This window comes from Nuphar pumila, chromosome 1 (assembly GCF_984573655.1).
Source record: "Nuphar pumila chromosome 1, dmNupPumi1.hap1.1, whole genome shotgun sequence".
In the NCBI taxonomy this organism is placed as follows: Eukaryota; Viridiplantae; Streptophyta; class Magnoliopsida; order Nymphaeales; family Nymphaeaceae; genus Nuphar; species Nuphar pumila.
The window spans coordinates 72,927,326-72,938,109 of NC_143249.1; the positions used below are offsets into that span (position 1 = coordinate 72,927,326).

Sequence of the window (10,784 nt, forward strand, 5' to 3'; positions counted from 1 at the left end):
TATGGTATGATACGGTGATGGTGCATACTTAAAATAACTTTGTAAACGTAAAAGTAGAGAACCCTTTGATTATAATTACATCTTTGTACAGCCACCCACCCGTCTATGGTGATATGCTATCTTCTACCTTTTCACTCCCTCTTCTCCACACATAACCGTGCACAAGCGTGGTAAATATCATCGATAGAGTAGCATGACTCTTTGGATCACAACCATTCATCCTCTTCTGGCATCAATGAAGACCTACAGAGAGGGCAGGTGCTGTGCCAATAGTCCAGCCACTTATCAAAGCAAGCCTTGTGGAAGAAGTGGCTGCACGACAGCCGGCTCACCTCCGACTTGGGCTCGAACCTCGTCAAGCACACGGCGCACTCGGCATCCTGCATGCACCCGATGGATTTGAACAGGATCACTGGGATTCGGTACCGGATATCCTCAGCAAAGGGCAGGAACTGGTCGAATGCGATCGGTCCGGAGGGGTTGTCATCGCCGGACTCCGACAATGTATCATCAAGCCTGATTCCTATGGTGTGGAGGATGGACCTGAAGATTTCTTTGAAGATGGCAATGAACAGAGCAGTGTTCACCAGGAGCACAGAGAGAACACCTTCTGAGGGCGTAGGGAGGCTTGAGATCCCCATGTTCTCACAATGGTGGCCTGAAACACGACGACCACAATAAAAGAGAGAAAGTCGTTGAAAGTATGACCTTTATTACTCATTGGGGCCTTTTCGACGAGGTTGGATCAGGTGCAATCACCTTGCACATTTTTTTTTATGTACTGATGCACCTACCGTTCATCTTTTCCATGGAACCTTTCGTCTGTGGTAACACGTTTGAGGGGTGCGATGTGATTAATTGCACCTGATCCTTTTTCCCCTTTTGAGGTTGAACTTATGGTTTTCTCACTTTTTCTAAGAAAGCGCGCGTGGTTGACTCGTTGTCATAGGGCTGGTAAATGAACCCAGCAGCTCATGGTTCGACTCGCCCTTCAGCTTGTTGGAGAATCAGGTCATATAGATAATGAACCCAGCCATATATATATATATATATATATATATATATATATATATATATATATATATATATATATATGAGTTGAGCCTGAACACGGGGGTGTTCATCTTGGCTCGACTCATGTAACCTCATGAAACAAGTATATACAAAATGTAGGTACAAGCTGTATCACAAATTAAAAAGCAATGTTTATCTAATTAGTGAGTGTGTATGGGCGGAGGGTTCATTATTAGAGTCCCACTATTCTCATTTTATAAATGTTCAATGTAATTTGTCTTTTTTTACACGAGCCAGCTCGAGCTCTGGCTTTAGCTTGGCTCGGTAAACCCGACCTTCGTTTTGTGTGATGTGGCTCTTTAGTTCAGCAAACAAGACAGGTCTCACGTCTTCTGTTCATTTTACAATGATCTTATAAAACGCTGTTTTAGGTAATCGGCTCTGCAGGTACCACAACCATATATGTCTCCAGAGAGAGAGAGAGAGAGAGAGAGAGAGAGAGAGAGTTGCAAATTAAAAAAAATCAATACAAAATTTGCGGAACAAACTAAGAAAGTGTGGGCCAACTTGTAGCAAATCAAACAAAAACGATTAGAATATAATAATTTTATTTTTATTTGGTTCCATTATTCTATTTTTATTTGATAAAAGTAGAAGCTGTCAAATCCACTCTTTAGCGCAACATATAAAGGAGACAATCTTCTCTTTCTCTTCCAAATGCATAAACTACCGGTTTTCAAATTGACTAGGGATGTGCCAACTGCATAATTAAGCTCCTATCTCTCTGCGGGCAAGGGGTGCCCTATGAGTTTTACACTGTTGAGAAAGCCAGGCTTATAACCAACGAGACTAAATCTCTAAGGCACTGCTTGGTACCTGGTAGCTGGGATGAAATCATGTGCATTTTATGTATTTGAAGAAGTGGCAGCTACCAAATCAGTTCTTTAATTAGTGTAAATATAAAGGAGAAAGGACCTCACTTTCCATCCCAGCTACCCAATTCACAGGACCACCAAAGTAGTTTGACTAAGAAGATTTTACATGGGGAACACCAAATGCATCAACACCCACCCTAGCTACCCGATTCCAAACAAGTCCTCATCTCTAAGATGATTTTCTCATACTTCATGAAATAACATAGCAGTAGAACTGCCAAAATTGCTGATGATGAACGGTAATGATCGAAGTGATGGACAATGGTGATCGATTAATTTCAAAACACAAAAAAATTGTGCTCTAAAAGTGGAACATGGCATCTCGCACAAATTAGAGTATGGTAATTAAAAAATCGTCCTTTAAGGAAAGTGTTCACATAATATGCAGCGGTGCAATTGCATCACGCAGCGCTGCTGACAGCCACCCATCTTGTCATTTATCGAGAAACATTGAGATGCGTGGCTAACATATATAGGCGATCATGCAGCACCACTGCATAAAAGAAAAATGCCCTCGTAAGTAAAAAGCTACCAAACAATGTATGGGCGAATGGGATTTTTAGATCACCTGGAGATTCCGTTCAGGGCCTGTTTGGGATCGGTAGTTGGGCTGGGATTTTATGTATTCGAGGAATTGGCAGCCACCTTCTCTAGGAGGTGGTAGCTGTCAAATCCATCCTCTAGTGTAAATGCAAAGGAGAAAGGCCTTAATTACTTCCCATCTCAAACGCATAAACATCAGTCATAGCACCGAGATTCTAAACGGGATTACCATGGGCGTTTGACGAAGATTTTGGCTTGGGAACACCAAATGCATGAACGCCCATCCCAGCGCCCAGATTCCAAACAGGCCGTCATGAGTGTCTCGAGAACTTAGACGCGTACGTTCAGCCTTGAACGAAATCCAGCCGTCCGAAAGGGGAGAAACTAAGGACAACAAAGTCGAACAACATTCCTTTTTAAGAACAAGAAAAACGCTTCATTAAAAAAAAAAACAATAAGAAAAACGTTCAAGCTCAACAGTAGACCAAAAAAATAGCCCACAAATCCATAAAATCGGGAAATCTTAAGCAAACATTTCATAATATTCCATCTTCGACAAAAGAAAAATTGAGACTGTGATAAAAGAAAACCTAAAAACATGGAAATTTCGGAAGAAAGAAAAGAACGAAGAAAAGCCGACTTTAGGTTCCAAAGATCTCGAATGAAACGACACTGGGGCAAACATGAAGAGAGAGAGAGAGAGAGAGAGAGAGAACCTTCTTCCAGACGCAGATTCGATCCTTGTGTGTGTGCGTGAGAGAGAGTCGTGGATCGATCGTTCTTTGCGGTTGAACCGTCCGCATTAACCGTTTGCTCGCATCCTTCCCCTTATATAAGAGAGGGGATCACGGCATGACCGCACGAATATCCCCAGACTAACCCCTGGTTAACTTTCTTAACCACGGTTACTCTCTCTCTCTCTCACTCACTCATGTTTAGTTAGTGAATCGAATCGGTTCCACTCATCTCTCATGTCATCCATATCTTCATACCCCTCATTGAGATTTTGGGATTTCCATTAATGCAAGTTGGTTTGATCAAAATGAACTCCATAGATGTGATGGACCTCATTCATTTTGTGAAGATCTACAATTAAGTTGTCTAAATCTGACTTGAGTGCAAGATTTTTTTTTTTCACTTAAAAATCAACGGTTTATAAATTACAAGATTTTTTAGTTAAAGTAGACCATCTTAAATCCATCTATGAGGATAGATTTGATCAAAACAATTATAAGATTTAAGAGAGGTAGGAAGATGAAGGTGACAAAGGGATGAGCTAAAGGAGCTCGCTGTGAATCCGTGGACCAGGGATCCAGAGAACGGCTAAGTGCCATGACTATTCGACACAGACATCATTTCATGTGGGGCCCTGCACTCTCTAACTATAGGCCCCGTACAATGCTGTCATGTGATTGGCTATGGCACTTAGCCGCTCCTTTGATCTCATCTACAATTTGTGGGGGGGGACATGCTGTGAAGTCCAACTGTCACAAAGGACATGCAGCTTAGGGTTTCATGAATAGCGGATAAGACACGACACCCAGTCATGATATGACTCGTTTTTGAATGTTCTCTATTTTATCAAAAGTTTTCATGTTTTCTTATTAACAAATATAGTTTCATATATTGTACCTATTTACAATTATAATTATTTATGTAACAAAAATCAAACAGAAATGTCATTATGCCCTGTTTTTCATAAAACCCATGTACTTGTGTCACGAATATGCGTGGTATTTTTTTTTTTTATGATGAACCCACATTAAGAACCGGGCTATATTTAATGGCCCAGTAAAAACTCCAGGTTGACGACTTTGTGTTGTATTCTATCGGTATCGATATCCGAATGAAATAGTTTCTCACGATGCTTCGAGCTTTCTACGCTTGTAAGGTAAAATGTAAGCTTAAGAACGGTAGGATTTCGGTCGTTTGGTAGGATCAGTTTCACCACAAGAAAATATGTGATTAGCGATGGAATTTAGCGACGGAATTATTCTGTCGTTAGTTAGCGATGAATTAACGAGAGAAACACATATGTAGCTATAATCAATGAAATTTACAAAAATAGCGACGAAATATATCTCCTGGCAAAATTCGTCGCTAATTAGCGACGGATTTTATGAGGTAATATTTTATCGTAATGGATGCACTATTTAGCGACGTCTTTTGTGACGAAAAATATTTCGTTGCTAAAGCGCGACGAAATATATTCCATCACCATTTCATGTTTTGATTTACGGTGGCTTAGCGACGGAATTAATTTATCGCTAAGCCGTCGCTAAATGTCGCATAACCCCTAATCCCAGCCCTCTTTTTCTTTTCTTCTTTCGTTGCTCCCGCTACAGTCCGCCGCCCTCTCCCTCCCGATGCCCTCTCCCTCCCGCCGCCCTATCCGTCCCGTCGACATCTCTCCGCCCCCCACCGTCCACCGTCGCCGGCTGTCGATTCCCGTCAGCCTTCTGCCGTCGTCGCCAGGTAAATTTTAAAACTCTGGCAGGGGGTCGACCCCCTGCTGTTTCGGCAAGGGGTCAACCCCCTGCTTTTCCAGCAGGGGGTCAACCCCCTGCTGTTCCTGTAGGGGGTTCCTGCAGGGGGTCGACCCCATGCGGTTTCCGGCAGGGGGTCGACCCCCTGCATTTCCGGCAGGGGGTCGACCCCCTGCATTTCCGGCAGGGGGTCGACCCCATGCATTTCGGTAGGTCATTGGGTGCTGGGCTTCTCAAGGCCTATGCAAGATGTTTTTATTTGTCTCAGTTTTTTTTTTTTCGACAGGTGGTGACTTAATTTTAAAACAGTGTTTTTTGCAGATTTCTCAACGGAACCCGCTTGTCCTCAGCCACCCGTAGTAAGTAAGTGACAAAAACAATGCATATCGGGTAAATACTCGTGGTGAGTAAGTGATGCAAGCGCATCACATGTTATTTAATTTATTAGATGTAACACTTTATTGTTCACACACTCACTTAGTTGTTGATATCTAGGGCTGCTTTGTTGGAGTTCGGAAATCATGCTGAGCATGCTTTTAATGTATGAGAATAGAAGTGTTCTTATTTTTAGAGTACAAATTCCATTCTAGGCATGGTAGTAGTTAGTGGAATATTGAAGTGTGTTTGCTGCAGGTACATATTTGACATTTGTTTGATATGAATGATTTCGATATATTGCAATGTTTGATGTAATTGTATTCATGCTTGCATGTAGTTACTTTCAATTTGATTATAGCTTCCATGTAAAATTGTATAATGAAAGCATGCTTCAAATGAATGTATCGTGTCATTAATAGTTTGCACATAAAAATATTAAGTTATCAATGCATGCATCATAATTCTTGTTATTGTATGACATCATATATTGCATGATAAATTTGATATTTTCTTCATCATAGCATTCTGATGGTTCTCTTTTAACTGGTTAGGTTATTATTCGTAACATCATACGAAAATGACTACAAACCGTGAATGGATGTACCGTAGGATAGTGGATAATGAGTTATCACATGAATATATGGATGGGGTTGAAAGTTTTATTGAATTTGCAACAGCAAGTGTCAGTATAGTGGATCCCACAGGTCAGATTAGGTGTCCCTGCAAGATTTATAAGAATAATCGATTTGTATAACCTTATGGCGTTAGACATCACCTATACAGGAAGGGTTTTGTGAGTGATTATCAGAATTGGACGTTTCATGGAGAAGAATTTAGAAACAATTTTGATGCACGGGTGAATATGCTGCATGATAATCCATATATGGATTTGATATTTGATGCCGCAGGAACAAAACTGGGTTCTGCTATGAGTCCTAGTGATGTAAGAACTGCTGTAGATGAAGAATCACCAAACGATGGAGCTAGTATATTTTACGATTTACTTAGAGATGCTGATGAGCCACTTTGAAACGGTTGTGAGAGTCACACTATCTTGTCTGCAGTTCTTCAACTAATGAATTTAAAGTCCGAGTATAATTTAAGTCAATCATGTTTTGACCGTTTGTGCATGATTGTGAAGAGTATGTTGTCCAAAGATGAGAAATTGCTACAAAATTTCTATCGTGCAAAAGCTATGATCAACGCTCTAGGTATGGGGTATAAAAAGATTGATGCTTGAATGTATTGTAATACTTGATGTGAATGATTTGAATTATTTGAATGTATTATAATACTTGATGCGAATGATTTGAATGCATTGCAATACTTGATGTGAATAATTTGAATGCATTGCAATACTTGATGTGAGTGACTTGAATGCATTGTAATACTTGATGTGAATGACTTGACTGTATTGTAATACTTGATGCGAATGAATGAGTTGTATTGTACTTGATGTGAATGATTTGAATTATTTGAATTTATTGTAATACTTGTTGCGAATCATTTGAATGTATTACAATACTTGATGCGAATGATTTGAATGTATTGTAATACTTGATGTGAATTATTTGAATGTATTGTATGACATTTGTTATTTGTTAGAATATGGTTCATGGAGGTTACAGTGGTCGTTCATCCAGTAGTAGCCAGACCCAACCTTCATCTTCACAGGCTCCTGTGATAGGTATATCATTTAACTAATTTGATGCTTGATTAGTTGAAATACACATTCTGAGAATTTTTAACGTATTTTTTTACAGATGATGTTTCGCCTGTACACGATCCACCTACACCAGTTGATCACACAAGTCAGGAGCCAACACATGATGTAGGGTCTTCTCAGTCTGGCACAAGAAGACTCATTCGAATAGTGTATATCGATAATCGACCGTAAGTATTTCGTTTTCAATTATTGCATATCTTATAAATATTTTATATTGATATTTACTGTGTACTAATTCATATACCGCACAAGGTTTGAGCCACAAGAAGTAGTACGCGAGATTAAGAATTCACTTCTTCAACATCTACCAGGACCAGTCGCTCAATGAAAAGAGTGTCTAAAAGAGGTGATAGATAGATTGTGGTCCTTATTCACGGTATACAGTTGTTTCTCATAGTTAATGTGTTTCATATTTAAATTTTTTTTTAGTCATGTCTACTAACTTTCTGAAAATATTTGTAGGCTTTGAATCGCTTCGCAACTACGGTGGAAGAAAATGATGCAAGGAAGGTGTGGCAGAAGGTGGCTGCCAATCGATTTGCAGACATGCTGCACAATATGAAGACTACAACAAAAAAAGTATCTGGCGGAATAGATGATCCACTACAGTGTAAGGACCATGACCCTATTACTATCAAGAAAGATTATTGGGATGAAATGTGCGATAAGTGGGCGGGGGACGCATTTCAAAATCGCTCTACGAAGGCTGCACAAAATCGAACGAAAATGCCCGAAGCCCATCTACACACAGGTGAATCTAAGACATTTGGGAGCCACTTGAAGAAAATGGTAACTCATCAATATATAATATTAATTTTATAAGTATTGTTGCAAACTTGTTAACTAAATCTTTTATCATTTAACTTCGCAGGAAGCAGAAAAAAGAGGCATTGTACCATATAAGGATGTATTTGTTGAAACACATAAACGAAAGACCATGAGAGACTTCGTATCAGAGAAAGCGAGAACGACAACGGTATGTATTTATTCTATTAATAATCATTGCAATATGCAAGTTATCATAATGGTATCATTAATTATTAATGCATACTTTAAACATTATTTTGTAAGAGGCATATGAGCAACAGATGGTAGAGCGATATGGTGATGACGCTACTCAGCATTCATCATTTGATCCTGCAGCATGGGTAACTGCAGCAGGTGAACCCAAAAAGGGTCGTGTGTTCGGGTTTGGGAGTAATATGAACACTTCACCTGTTATTGCTTCTTCCAGTTACGGCTCACAGACTTCTTCCGTCGACATAAGCTCCAAGCAACATCCTATTCTTTCCGGTGATGATGTACGCCAGATCGTTAAGGACACAATGCGTGACTACTTCCATAAAACCGTCGCCGACGTTCTCCGAGCTGAGTTCAACAGTTTTTTGCTGAACAGGAGAACTTCGATTGCAGGTTTCTCTCAGGTATGAAAGTTTCATGCAATATATTGCATGTCGTTAGATTTCATGTAACTTTGATTGCCTTAACATATTCAGTTTTTTTGACTGCCTTAGAACGCATATGAGCATGCTATAATCATATATTCAGTTTTTTGACTGCAGTAGAACACATATGAGTATGCTAGAATCACATATACAACTTTTTGCCTGCCTTAGAGCACATATGAGCATGGTAGAATCACATATAGAGTTTTTCTGACTGCCTTAGAACACATATGAGCAGGCTATAATCACATATTCAGTTTTTTGACTGCCTTAGAACACATATGAGCATGATCGAATCACATATATAGTTTTTTGTCTGTCTTAGAGCACATATGAGCATAGTAGAATCATATATGGAGTTTTTTGCCTGCCTTAGAACACATATAAGCATGCTATAATCACATATAAAGTTTTTTGCCTGCCTTAGAGCACATATGAGCATGATAAAATCACATATAAAGTTTTTTTGACTGTCTTAGAACACATATGAGCTTGCTATAATCACATATTCAGTTTTTTGACTGCCTTAAAACACATATGAACATACTAGAATCACATATAGAGTTTTTTTACTGCCTTAGAACACATCATTCATGATAGAATCACATATAAAGTTTTTTGCTTTGCCTTATAACACATATGAGCATGATAGAATCACATATAAAGTTTTTCTGACTGCCTTAGAACACATATGAGCATGCTATAATCACATATTCGGTTTTTTGACTGCCTTAGAACACATATGAGCATGATCGAATCACATATATAGCTTTTGTGCCTGCTTTAGAGCACATATGAGCATGATCGAATCACATATATAGCTTTTGTGCCTGCTTTAGAGCACATATGAGCATTGTAGAATCACATATAGAGTTTTTCTGGCTGCCTTAGAACACATATGAGCATGATATAATCACATATAGAGTTTTTTTATTGCCTTAGAACAATATTATTCATGATAGAATCACATATAGAGTGTTTTGCCTGCTTTAGAGCAAATATGAGCATGATAGAATCACATATAGAGTTTTTTTACTGCCTTAGAACACATATTAGCACATGATAGAATCACATATAGTGTATAATTTATTTCAATATATTTTGTTTATCAATACTGACTGTTCTTTTCTTGTGTAAGTTGCTAGCGATAATCAGCGTAGCGGAGCTGAAGGGACATATCAAGGCAACGAACAAGAAGACGCAAAAAATCTTGGCAATGATTAGATTAATGTGTTGAATTTGTTCTTTTTTTTTTCCAAAATGTAATTGTTGAATTGTAAATAATTAAACTTGTTAATTTTAAAGTGGAACGATTAATTGTTTTAGTTTCCTTTTATATGAAATTTTATGTGTACTTTATTTTTTATTTACAAGAAATATAAATTGTACATGAAATATAAATTGTAGCGTTCTCGATATTTAATTTTCAAATAAATTTTTTATTTTTTTCTTGTTTGCGACGGATATATCCATCGCTATACATATAATTTAGCAACGGCTGTAAATCCGTCGCTAAGCCGGGGTCGCCGTTTAGTACCGACGGATTTGCGATGAAATCCATCGTTCATTATTCCGTCGCAATTAGTGACGAAACTGACGACGGATTTATTCCACCGTAAGTTAGCATCGAAAAATTCGCGACGTAAGCTATCCGTCGCTAATCCGTCGCTAAGCCTGTTAGCGACGAAATGAGGTCGTCGCTAATCCACTGCTTTGTTGTAGTGTTTGTGCAAGTCACCAAGTGATAGGACGTTGCAAGTTCGAACCCCATTAGTATATGGGGTGATTGAATAACTGTCTGGTAGAATGAACAAGCCTTTGGTTTGTCTGACTTGGCTACACATGACTATTTGTATTTGTAAAAAGGAGTGAGCCCTAATACACCCCCCCCGCTTTATTATGGAAAAAGAAAAGAAAAAACACTGGATTTGGATGAGTTTGTAATGACTGGTAGAATGTCTTCTTTCCCAACTAAAGTTGAAGATGTGGGACAAGTTGAGATGTCACATTATTCCTGCGCACAATGGTCTATCTCTTATCCCAATTTTATCAAGAAGTGGGTGCACCTGCATAGATTTTTCTTGGCAACACGTCCCATCACTAAGCTATAATACATACGGTGTAGGTTCATAAAAAAAAAACCCTCGAAACCCTAACGCCCACTTGCAACACCCGGTTCATATCAGTGTATCTCTGTCAATCATTCCATGCTCCTGTAGATCTAATGCTCTTCTTCTATTGCATTAGCTGTCTTTTT

The 10,784-nt window shown here is 38.9% G+C and overlaps 1 long non-coding RNA gene and 1 pseudogene across 1 annotated transcript; both read right to left on the reverse strand.

Annotated features, from left to right (window-relative positions):
- Positions 1-206: 206 nt before the first annotated feature.
- Positions 207-641, reverse strand: LOC149849026 (putative E3 ubiquitin-protein ligase XERICO pseudogene; annotated as a pseudogene).
- A 1,630-nt stretch (positions 642-2,271) lies between these two features.
- On the reverse strand, positions 2,272-3,287 carry LOC149849027 (uncharacterized). The gene is made up of 3 exons (XR_016433219.1): positions 3,209-3,287; positions 2,518-2,904; positions 2,272-2,442 (listed from the first exon to the last, which is right to left on the reverse strand). It is a non-coding gene; the product is annotated as an uncharacterized LOC149849027 (long non-coding RNA).
- Positions 3,288-10,784: the final 7,497 nt, after the last annotated feature.